Source organism: Camelus bactrianus, chromosome 11, assembly GCF_048773025.1.
Source record: "Camelus bactrianus isolate YW-2024 breed Bactrian camel chromosome 11, ASM4877302v1, whole genome shotgun sequence".
In the NCBI taxonomy this organism is placed as follows: Eukaryota; Metazoa; Chordata; class Mammalia; order Artiodactyla; family Camelidae; genus Camelus; species Camelus bactrianus.
In genome coordinates, this window is record NC_133549.1 from 19,013,582 (window position 1) to 19,025,590 (window position 12,009).

General features: G+C 50.8%; 1 long non-coding RNA gene across 1 annotated transcript in view; it reads left to right on the forward strand.

Annotated features, from left to right (window-relative positions):
- Nucleotides 1–156: 156 nt before the first annotated feature.
- The window catches only part of LOC123616188 (uncharacterized), a 55,112-nt gene continuing 43,259 nt past the window's right edge, over nucleotides 157–12,009 (forward strand). Inside the window, exon 1 of the long non-coding RNA XR_006724076.2 lies at nucleotides 157–2,076. This is a non-coding gene — a long non-coding RNA (uncharacterized LOC123616188). The remainder of the gene's footprint in view (nucleotides 2,077–12,009) is intronic.

Consider the following 12,009-nt stretch of genomic DNA (forward strand, 5'->3'; position numbering starts at 1 on the left):
GGGCGGGGCCCAGAGAGGGGCGGAACCCGGAAGGAGGGAAGTGGGGCCGGAGCTCGGGGGCGGGGCCTGGAGTGCGGCGGGCGCGGGGGCGGGGCTGAGGGTGGGCGCCCCCTCCGGCCGGCGCGCGCTCGCCCAGATCGGAGCATGCCCAGTGCGGCGGCGCTCGGGCGGACGCCGCTCTGCGCAGCCTCGGACGGGCTGACGCGGCCCGGCCCTCATCCTCCTGGCCCTCTGGCTCGCAGTCCCTCTGGCCTCGTCGCCAGGCGCTTCTGCCTCAGCAGGCCCTCCCGACCGGCACAGCTGGACCACGCCCTTCCTGCCTTTGCTCTGTGCCTCGGTTTACCAAATGTCCGCGCCGTAGCGCTACATGTGCGCTGTCTGCCGCGCGCCAGGGCAGGTGTGGGGCGAGGACGGGTCCGGAGGCCCGGCGGCAGGTGCACCCAGTAACCGTGTTACTGGTTCCCGCTCTGGGGAGGCTGCGTGCCTGGAGCACAGGCCACTCCACTGCGGCCGCTCCCAGAGGGCAGGGGCTGTGCAGAGCTCATCTGGATTCGATGCATCAGCAAACGGGGTCAGCCTCTAGTGCTGGTACCGGGTCCCTCGCCGTCCAGGACCCCTCAGATGCTGCCCAGTCAGCAGTACCTAGACACACCCAGTGTCAGTGGCTATTTAGTAAGAGCAGAGGTGCTGGGCACTGCTTGCTGTTATGTGGACTTTATTATGGGTTGAATTATGTACCCCAAAAGAGTGTTGAAATCCTAGTCTCAAGTACTCAGAATGTGACCTTATTTGGAGATAAGATCCTTTTACAGAGGCCCCAGGTAAAAATGAGGTCATTCGTATGGGCTCCTAACCCAGTATGACTGGTGTCCTTAGAAGCAGAAGGCTACGTGAAGACAGAGACACAGGAAGAACCACGTGCAACAGTGGAACAGGGGAGTGATGCTTCTGCAAGGCAAGGAACCCCTGGGACCCCGGGTGCTGGAAGAGAGGCATGGAACACATCCTTCCGTAGAGCCTCCAGGTGAAGCATGGCCCTGTGGACGCCTTGATGTTGGACTTCTGGCCCCCAGAACTGTGAACTCCCATACACGACTGTTGTTTCAAGCCTCCAATCGTGGTACTTCCTTTGGCCGCTCTGGGAAACAATATACGTTCCTTCTAATCTGATTGGCTAAGGACCCCAGTGAGTGGAGTCATCCCTTGAAGTTTCAGAGAGGTCACATGCCCTCTGGCAATTTCAGCGGTCCCATCCCGAACCCATGTGTTCTACGCCACCATGCTATGCTATGGGGCCTCCTGTATCCCATTTTATTAATGGGAAAGAAATTTTTGCCTTCCCAGGATGTACAGCTCTTCTTTTGGGATTTGGCCAAAGTTCATACATTGGTATTTGTGATTCGTCTCACTCAGCAGGTTAACATCGTTAATGAAAGTTTGCTTAGAGGACCTCAACAATCTACTGCATGTAGGACATGTACAAACACCAAGGCCTAGAATCCACCTGTTCTTATGATCTGTTGCTACCAGGACACAGTCAGAATTGGGGTCCCAGCAGAGCTGAAAAGGGAAAAGAACACAAAAACTGAATCAAGATGTTTACAAGTGTGCTGAGATGTAGCTTTACAGTTAATATGTAAATCCTACTTTCATTTTTACCTGAGTAGTATTTTTAATATGAATTCCTAAGCTGTTAGTAAAAAGAGACTAGCTATTGTTAACATCTCTGGTTCCCACCCCAGGAAAGAAAGGCCAGCTTGGTGACTGTATCGGTGGATTACGTGGCATTGGGGAGGGTGGGTGAGAGGGAGGGGAGTGTGCAGCAGCCAGAGAAGATGCATGGACCTGGCTCAGCTCAGCAGGGCTCCCTGCTGGGGGTGCTGACAGAAGCTGCTGCTGTCTTCACAAGGGGGTCCAGGATCAAGAGCCAAATAAGGGTTTGGGAGCCAAGGGGGACAGCACAAAGACCGCCAGCCCTGCCCAAGGACTGGCCCTGCTGAGGACTGAGACTTGAGGATGTGGTATCGTGGACTGTCCCATGAACAGAACTAAAATCCGCGCACTCTGCACTTGCTGGTAAGTTCTTTCCTTCTTGGGGGTCATTTTAAAAAACTCAAATCGTGTTGTCCAGAGCCCCCCCATGCCTCATTCCCTTATGGCGTCTCACCTACCTGCACGTCCCATTTGTTAAGCAGCACAAGTGTGGCTCCGAATCTGGGAGCCAGCCTGGTGGGTCAGGAACACAGGGTCAGGAGACTTGGAGTGCAGGCTCACTGTGTAGTCCACCTGAATTGTCTGTAGGATGACAGCACTGGACCAGATGGGTGAGGTTCCTTTAGGGTTTCCCATCTTCAGATGAATAAATCATACCCCATTCTTCTCTGGACACAGAGTCCCACAAATGACTTTTTACAAAAGGGGAAAAACCACAGGAGTGTATGTTCAACTTTATTCTGATTTTTTCACGGGCCTCCCTGGATGTCCTTTAAGATAAACCAGCTTTCTTGTGGGCACTGGGAATGGCATTAATTTGCATCATTTATTGAAATATACAAATGGATACTTTCAGGTTAGACAAGCGAACACGACACGTGGTTCCTTCCAGTGATTTGCAACCCAAGAAATTTGTGCAATAAGCCTCTCTTTCCAAGCTTTTACTTTTGTGAACTTAGAGACCATTTACAACAAAGCTGTCTTCAGTAGTCAAACTTAATCCTTACTACCCTGCCTTTGGGAAAAGAAGGGATTTTGTAACGATCACATAAAACCTTGTGTGGTTTGAAAGCCCCAAACTCCGGACAAACGTGTGAGGGTCGTGTAACAAAAGAAACATTACGGAGCTCGCCACTTTAAGTGTTTTACATGTGGTTTTCTTTTAGGATAGCATCTCCAGCGGAGAGCTTCACCTATTAACAGAATTGATTTTCTCAGCCCCAGTATTCTTATGAAGGTTGAAGCTGAGAGCTGGCCAGTCTGCACCTTGGACCTGGGTGGTGCAGCCAACCAGCACGTGAGGGCAGGAGCACAGAGCATGCTGCAGGAGGGAAGGGGGGCCCTCAGGACTTGGGGGTGGGCTCTGGGTGTCTCTGACTGCACTCTGACCTGCACTAGTTCTCAGCATAGCTGGAGCCATTGTGCTGTGATCACAGCAGGGAGGTCTACAAGTGGGCAGGAGAGAGGGCAGGGGGAGGGCTGTGGGGGTGGACAGGGGACAGGAGGGGTGCAGGGTGGAGGAAGGGAGGGAGGTGCGACCCCACCTGGAAGGTTAGGCATGCTTAGCTCTTGCCTTCCTACAAAGAGGCAAAACCATCCTTCTGCCCAGGAGCCTCTCGGCGCTTCTGCTGGTACCTGGAGCCCCTTCAGGCTCACCTTGGGCTGGGGCGGGCTCTGCCAGAGGCAGCCTGGACACTTCCATTCAAGACTTACTGAGACCTGGTTTAGCTGGCCTGCTTACTGCTAGGGGCAGGGGCTGGAGATGCTGCATTTAATCGGACTTGGTGCAGCCCCCGTGGTGATCACAGTGGAGTGGTGTAGACAGATAAGGAAATGGGGCTTGCAATCTGGAGCAGTGGCTGGGGCCGTGGGGATGCAAAGGAAGGCCCCTCCCTGCAGTGAGGATCCCTTGTGCTGTGGGCGGCCCCGCCCAGAGCGGACGTGGTGAACTGCCAGGGGTCCGCTGGGGTTGCAGGGATGGTGTGAGGCCGGGCCAGAAGAGCAGGAACAGCAACGTTTTCTACTGGGGGAAACCCCCACGCAGGGAGCGCACCCTGCCTCTTGTGGGATTTGGATCCAGTTGTCCAGTGATTGGTGGACAAAGGTCACCCCAAATCATACATAGCTGTTCCTTCCAAAATGTGGCGACTTCAGATCATTGAATATCCAGGAAGTGTATGTGATGTGTGTAAATATATGTAAACAAGTGAATACAAGTCAGCTCTTCCGATGAAGGTGTGTCTGCAGAGATTGCTCAGAGAACCACTCCTGCACAGGGAAACGCTTTGGGGGAAGTTTTCCCAGCCTGCTTTGGGCCGGCTGAGCGCGGATCACTCAGGACCCAGGACTCTGTTAGATGCTGGCCCGTTTGAAGGCGGCTCCTTCAACTCATTACAAAGTGTTTTGGATCCATTTTTAGGAAGGGCTTCGTTTGTAACGCACCGTTGGCAGTTCGGGCAGAATCTTGTAGGTGGTGTGAAGGGCTGGGGAGTGCGCCCCTGGCGGCCCCCACCTCTGTCCTTCGGGGAGAAGCCAGCCACGCCTGGCTTTCTGCGACTGGAAATTAAAGCCAGAGGTGTGGGGATCTTGATGCTGAGATTGTGATCTGGCCCCATTCACGTCTGCCTGGGAAACTGCAAATGAGAATTCAGACAGGAAAGCCGGCCACAACCAGTGCTCTGTCTCAGCCTCCAAAATCCTAACCTGGAGAAGAAGTGCTGTCTCCCTGCGAGGCGAGCTTCTGCAGCCCAGCCCCGGCGCCCTGAGCCATTCATTCAAAGTAACGTGAGGCAGAAGTGGGACGTGATGACCACGCAGGTGGCAGAACTGGTGGTGAGGATGGTGAGGTGCTGCCTGGCCTATGGCCCCTTTATCTGCTAGCATGGGATGACCCAGGGTAATCTGGGGGGTCAGGAGTGACGGAGAGTGAGGTCCTGGGAGCGGCCCTCCCATCTGTCTCCCCGGCCACCACAGGAGAAGCAGCCCTCCTCGGTCCAGGAGGCCGCTGGATGGGAGGGCAGAGTCCCCATTCCTCACGCGGGAGGGAGGGGAGTTGTGAAGCTGGAGTGGCTCCCTCCCCAGGAGGGGCCTTACCAGTTGTCAGGGCTCCTTCTGTGCAAATGGGGGAAGCCAACCCCCCCCCCCGCCAGCTCCTCCGAGAAGAGGCAGAAGGGGGACTCCGTGACAGCAGGGACCCAGCCAGCTCTCCTCTCTTCTTCAGCTCCAGGCATGACCCACGTCTCTACCCTTGACCTCAGAGTTCCATCCTTCCACCTCTGCTTCCCCAGAGATGAAACAGATTCTCCCACCCTGCTTCCCCTGGAGAAAGTCCCAGGGAAGGGCTTTGATTGGCCCAACACAGGTGACTGTAACAAGCTCTGGACCAATCATGGTGGCTGAAGGAATGAGGCAGCATCATCCCAGGGGGCACATGCACCTGTGTGGTCAGGAGAACAGAGGTGAAAAGGGCAGGGTTACAGTGAGGCAGGGAGCCGCCAAGCCGGTCCCCTCCCAGCTCACAGTGATGTCCACCTACTGTGTGCTAGGCCAGGCTCGGCACTGCACACTCACATGCCGTCTCTCCAGTCTTCAAAACTGCTCATCACCGGCTGTGTGGACGGTGGGCAGGGGCAGCAGGCGGGGAGGGGCCGGGCTCCCCCCAGCCCAGCTCCCCCACAACAGTGGAGGTGGTCTCTGCCAATAGCTGTGGCTATGCCGTGGAGCCCCCTAGAGAGTCTGGCCAGGGGACCTACTTCATGAGGCTCAACAGTGGAGACACCTGGTGCCCACCCAGGACGCTCTCTTAGAGTGGGGTACCACCCCACAAGGCCAAGCAAAGCATTGCTAGATTGTGCCTCTGCTCTTTGTCTTAGGGATTCATCCTAATTAGCGCTTTATTGGATTCATTAAATTGAACTCAGAGAAATTAATATAACAGTAATAATAGCTGAGTATCATCAATGGCTTATTAAGAAGCAGTCCCTCGGCTGGGTACTTGACAGTCATCATCTTTTGAATCCTCCCAATAACCATAAAAGGTGGGTCATATCCTTATCGCCATTGTGCACGTGGGGAAACAGAGTGGTTGGGTAGTTTGCCAAGGTCACACAGCAGCGAGCGTTAGAACTGTTTATGCCCTGGTCTTTGCCTTGTAGAAGTGGTCCAGGAATGGGAACTGCATTCACTGAACTTCATGGGAGGGCATTCCTGGCTCTCTCCTTCAGGCTCTGCTGTCTGCTTTGTATGTGGTGAATCTCCCAGCAGTCATCATGCTGGTCTAGTCAGGATCTTGCCTGGGTAGGTGTTCAGTTATTTCCTGCTGGGGCACCAAGCAGGGACCATGTGGCTCTTTGCTTGGAGGGGATCCTTAAAGAGAAATGGCCCAGACCACACTGTTGAGCCCCAGGACCCAGCCCGATCTGCAGCTAGCCAGCCCTGGACTTGTCATTTCTGTGTGGCAGTGAATTCTTTTGTTTGAATAAACAAGTTCGACTTGCATTTTTGTCACTTGGAACCAAGAGTCTTCAGCATTACAAGTGTCCCCCAGTCATGGTGCTGTCTGTTCTTACATGTGTTATCCTTTTAAAAAAACCTCTCAGGTGTGTGAGATGAGTGTCACTGCACCCGCTTTATAGTGAGGAAGGTGAGGATTAGAGCAGTCAAGCTCCTCGTCCAAAGCTACCCAGCTGTGAAATGGCAGAGCTGGGACTTCCCAGAGTTACTGATCCCCAGGGGTCACTGTTCCTAAGGGTGGCCCCAGTTCCTAAGAGTATAGGATTGGGGTAGGGGAGGGGAAAAGGAAGAGCAAAGAGAGAGGAGGGTGAGAGCGGAAGAGAGAGACACACAGAGAAAAGACTCTGTTAGCATTTTGAATGGAGGAATTTAGAATCTTTTGGTGGCAAGTTATGATGGTGTATTTCTAGGGCTTAGCAGTTTTATCCTGCTATTTGTTCTTCAAATAAAAGAATCAGAGTTGCCGACTTAGTTTAAACCAGCTCCAAAGACTGCAGAGTTGACTGCTGATTAAAAACTTGTCTTTCTCGGGCTGAGAAAGGAGCAGCAGACACGACTTCCCTGAATGTGTTGCCCCTTGCAAATTTGATTTTCATTTGTAGCATTTGAGAATGTCAATGATTGGAGAAGTGTAACTTGATTATTAACAAGCTAGAAATAGTAACTGGAATGTGTTCGCTTTGGCATCTACCCGGACCTGTGTGATATACATGAACTGGAAGAAGTCTAAACACGAAAGGAGAGGCGATTTGGGGGCCATTCGTCTCGCAGCCCTCCTGTCGCCCCACCCTGGGGCGTCCACGGCTAGCTCTAACGTGAACGGTCACTTTGGACTCAGTGAGCTTTGCCATTTGTGAATTGAGCCTGACTCTTTCAAGAAGTAAACACATTCCAGCCATTTTATTTCTGCTCTCTTTCAGAGACATGCAGTCACTTTTAATGGACAAACCTCTACTACATCGCATTTTTCAAATCCTCACTGTTTCATTTCCTTTCAGTTCTGCGATGTAAAACTTCTTTCCCAGCTCATCTTTCCTGATTATTTGTTCTTTCATACATATTCTCCAGCCCCAGCCTTCTGCTTGCTGAGCACCAGGGAGGGCTCATGACAGGGGTGGGGTGACATTCAGGAAGGAGGGAGCCAGGCTCTTCTTACCTTGTTAGCCACCGAAAAGGTTTCCGGATTTCCATCAACTTAGAAATGAAGCTACTGGAATTGGGTTCGAGCCTGCATCTTGCGTCAGTGGAAATGGGTATTGCGATTGCTGTGCTGAAATGTGTGCTCAAATGCATTGGGGGGTTTATACTATTTTTCAAACTCCCAAATAGATAACGTCAGAACATTTCTGAAATGGGATACGAACATCAAGATACACGGCGCCAGTCGGCAAGCCTCAGGCTGAGCAGAGTGGAGGAGGAGGGTCCAGGAGAATCCTGGAGAATTTCCATTTCCATTCTCTGTGTTAACAGCTTGGCAGCTTACCTCCTAGATTGCTTTATGGCTTCGGGAGAAATTCTCCATCAGCCCCTGTGCAACGCTCAGCTCACTGTTCAAAAGCCAAGGAATTAGAGACGCTGTCATTTACGAAACTGTTTATGAAAGTATCTTTTTTGAATTGTTCAAAAATCCAAAAGGAGTCAGACTTCGACAGTTTAAGACAACGGCAAGAGGGTCACAGTACTCCCCTGAGTGCAGCCTTGGCTGTGGGAGGCTCTCTTGTTGAAAATGCGATTTCTTTTCTGAGGATTTCTTCCAGCCTATGATGCTTCCTTGGAAACTTCTGCTTTTTTGAAAGGATTTCTTCACTGTGAGGCAGCTGACAAAGGTCACATTACGAGTATGTTTCTGGGATGATAACACTTTGATTAGCTATGCACGGACCTTCTCTCCTTCCCTAGGATGTCATATTCCAACAGTTTTCATTATTTTAAGAAAATCATGTAAGCTGATACCATTCCGCAATGAGAAGTTGAATCTTGTGGCTTATTTTCTTTGCTGTAATGTGCCAGCACCGAGGGCATCGTTGCAGGGAATAAATGACTCTTCCCCAATAAACCAAATGCCTAAAGAAGCCCCTGGAGGAGGCAGGGCCGTCCATAAAAGTTGAAATGGATTTCATAATATGATATTCAATTTAGTATAATAAGTAGAATTCAAAAATAATCCAATCCTCCAAACGAAAACACCTCTGCTGCGAATCAGAGGGAAGCTGACTTGACACCAGAACCGGGCAGATGTGGTTTACCGTGTGCCAAAATAGATTTATTAAATTATCTGTTTCCTCCGTTTAAGTCATTAGTTACCTGAAAAATTAGAAATCTCTCTATTTTTCTCTCTCTCTCTAAGCTTGAAACATTAGCTCCTTAAAGACAGCTACCAGAAAGCATTTATCAAAAGGCCAGTCCTCCTTCTGCAGCTTCTCAAGATAAGGCCCGGTGTGCACTTTTGTCATGTTACCTCGAAGATTCTCAGTAACAGAGATGCTTCAGAAATGGTACCCGCACGCTGACATCACTAACTGTTTTCTGACACTGGATTGCTGTGCAAAACAAAGCACCATGCTCGGCATTAGAAGGCAGAGCGAGAAGCTGTTTAGGGATTTGATAGATGGCATCGTGTGCACAGAAGAAAAAGTGGGTGCTCCGAGGGAGGCGGAAATGCCCGGAGAATGACAGAAACGGGCTCTGGGTTCCCGTGCCGCTGGGTGTGATGGAGCATCAGCACAGAGACGAGGGAGCGGGGAGAATGAAGAACGATCTGGGGGCCCGCAACCCACAAAGGCGTTAAAAACTGGGAGTTTTGACAAATGCGATATTTCTCAGTGATGTCCCCAGAAATCAAGACGATCTAATCACTACCGCAAGGTACATATTTACCAACATATAACTTGTAAATCTCATTTTGGAAACTGAAAGTTGGGGAATTCATTTTAAATTCTTTTTTATTTTATCTCTCAACTTTTAATAACATAGAAATGAAAATAATTGGCACGTAATCTGATGCAGTTTAACGATTATGTTTTCACGAAATGTTCCTGTGCCCACATTTTACTTCGTTCTTCAGCAGAATGATCCTTAAGCAGTAAGTACTATTATTTGAATGTCTAATTCAAAAGATACTTTAGTAATAAGATTAAATTTTTTTTTCTTTAATTAGCAACCAAACACCAGTTTTCTAGGTGTGCTCCCTCCATCCCCTCCAGGGTCCATGGCTGCACCTGGTGTCTTCAGGCTGCCCCTGAATTCTTTGTCCAGTGATTGGAGCTGGTGAACTGTAGCTTCCTTTAAGCCAAACTCTGCCAACAGAAACTTCCACTAGTGTTTGTTAAGGAGCCAACAATAACCTTTAAATAATGAAATTCCTGGGTTGGTTTTGGCGGTTACAAGAGGACAAAAGTGGCAGCGTCCCACCCCCGGAGGAGCTCCAGAGAGGGGTCTGGGTTCATCCCAGCTCCAGCGTGTCCTACTCCACCCGCTCTGCTAGCCCCCGACCCGCACGAAGCCTCGGTCTTACCATCTGTGGAATGGAGATACTGTTACCTGACCCCCGGAGGTTTGCAAGGGAGCATGATCATGGGAGTGGAAATGCCGACACCGGAGCCCCTAACCGTGACGGGGACTTAAATCGCTGGCTTCCTTGAGGAAGGATCACACAGCTCTTTGGAATGCCTTCCTATCAGTCATCGAATGTTCTCATAACTTCAGGAGCCAGTTTTGCCCTGTCTCCTGACTCCAGGCCTGGTAGCCAGTGTCCTGCTTTGCATCTCACCAGAACTGCCCTTACCCTGGAGCGCCAGGGCTTTGTGAAAGGTCACCAGCAGCCCCAGCGCCTGGCGCCCCCTGAGCCTTGGCACGTGGCGGCGCTTCTCTTTGCAGACATGCAGCTGCGACGCGGCCATTTCTGCAGTTAGACTGTAGGCTCGCCGAGAGCAGGACTGGTCTTTGTGATACGTGGCCCTCTGGCCCAGACACATACCAGGTGGTGATCAACAGTCAGAGTTAATTAGTTGATTACATAAAAGAACAAGTAGATGGATAATGGTCATGTTCATTTTTAGACAGAATGGAAAACACCGTCTCTGATAGAAAGCCACTCCTCTCCTGTTCTGCTGCCAGCTGTGGCGTCTCCCCAGATACGTACACGAAGTCCTAGGTCTGCTCTTTTCTCCAGTCCGCCCACCAGGGCCTTCATCTGACTGAACCATCTCACACCTGGGTAGCGGCGGGAGGCTCTGCCTGTCTCTGCTGCCAGCTTCCCGGGTCCCTGCGGCCAAGGTCAGTCTGCCAAAACCTCAGTGTGGCCAAGGACCCGGGCCCAGCCCAACCTGGCCTTAGACATTTCCTGCACATTTACCTCCCAGGCATCTGCAAAGGACTCAGGGCTCCAGCCAAAGCCCAAAGCCAGACAACCCGTTGCCATGACAGTGTCTGTCCCTCCTCACTCTCACCTGGTGCTAATGGGACAGTGTCTTCTGAAAGCACAAGGCTGTGACTTGTTCACCTGTGTATCCTGGACACCTAAAACAGTGCTGATGCCTGAGGGGCTGAATAAACATTTGATGGATAAACAAACCAATGAACAAATGGACCCATGAACCAATTACGAACTAATGCTACTGAAGAACAGAGAATTAGACTCCATGGGTTGAGATGGTCCCAGAGGTCTTCCTGATGGGGTCAGGACTCAAAACAGAGCAAAGAGGGAACTGGGATGGGACCAGGGGTGCATGGAGAGGGAAGACCCATGTGGAATGAAATTCCCGGAAGGGAGTGCGGCGGGGGAGGGAGGGTGTGTAGGATCAGGGGTCGAGCAAGCCTTGGGCTGGACACCATGGTCGGGGGAGCCAACATAGGTTCCTGAGACAGATGAGGAGGTGGAGATGAGCCTAGAGTTCCTGGCTACTCACCTGCATATCCCACCTAGGACAGGGCTGGCTCTCCAAAACAGGGCAGGGACAACAGCAGCTCAATCCAATGAGCAAGGAAAGCCTTCAGGGGAAAGGCCTGGAAGAATGGCTGGTGTTTTAAAAAGATTTTTCCTCTTATCAAATCTATGGGGGAAATATGTATACAATAGCTGTAGGAATACAGTGACTGTTGGCCCTAATTCATTTTTATATTAAAAAAGTTTTTCTGAAACCAAGACTCCATATCCATGGCAGCCGCCTCATACAGTGGGGAGGATTTTTATGGAAACTCTATCACTTCACTGCCTAAAACTCTATGCAGACTAAAATCTGCTGTTTAAGGGGAAGAGTTCCTTAGGAAGCCCTCGCTAAGCCACTGCCAGTGTCACAGAGGCACGCTTACCGCTGCTGGGCCCCACGTTTTGCCTTCATCTAATTCTTCCGGACCTGGGCAGGCTTCTTAGTATGGAGACCGCGGCGTTTTCTGAATGCAGAATCAGAAACCACTGCTTTAAAAAAAAAAATTTGTGGACAATCTTTCCCAACCATAAAATCATTTCCATTCTCCAACCATCAAGGTTTCAAATGGATTCTGTCGATGTGCAAAAACTCAAAGCAAATTATTAAAAAAAAAAAAAAAAAAGATGTGAGGCTGAAAATAAGGAAAGTCAGAGCGGGAGAAGAGAGCACAGTCTGTCGGCGCCCCCCCTGGCCTTCACAGCAGCCCCGTTTTTACGAGTAAGCTACTCTGCTCCCCATAAACTCTAAATCATTCTCTCCTTCCCGGGAATCTGTAAGCCAGACAATTGTTAAAGGGAGCAACTCATAATATTACTGCAAAATTTCACAGTTGAAAGTCAAATAGCAATGATTTTGC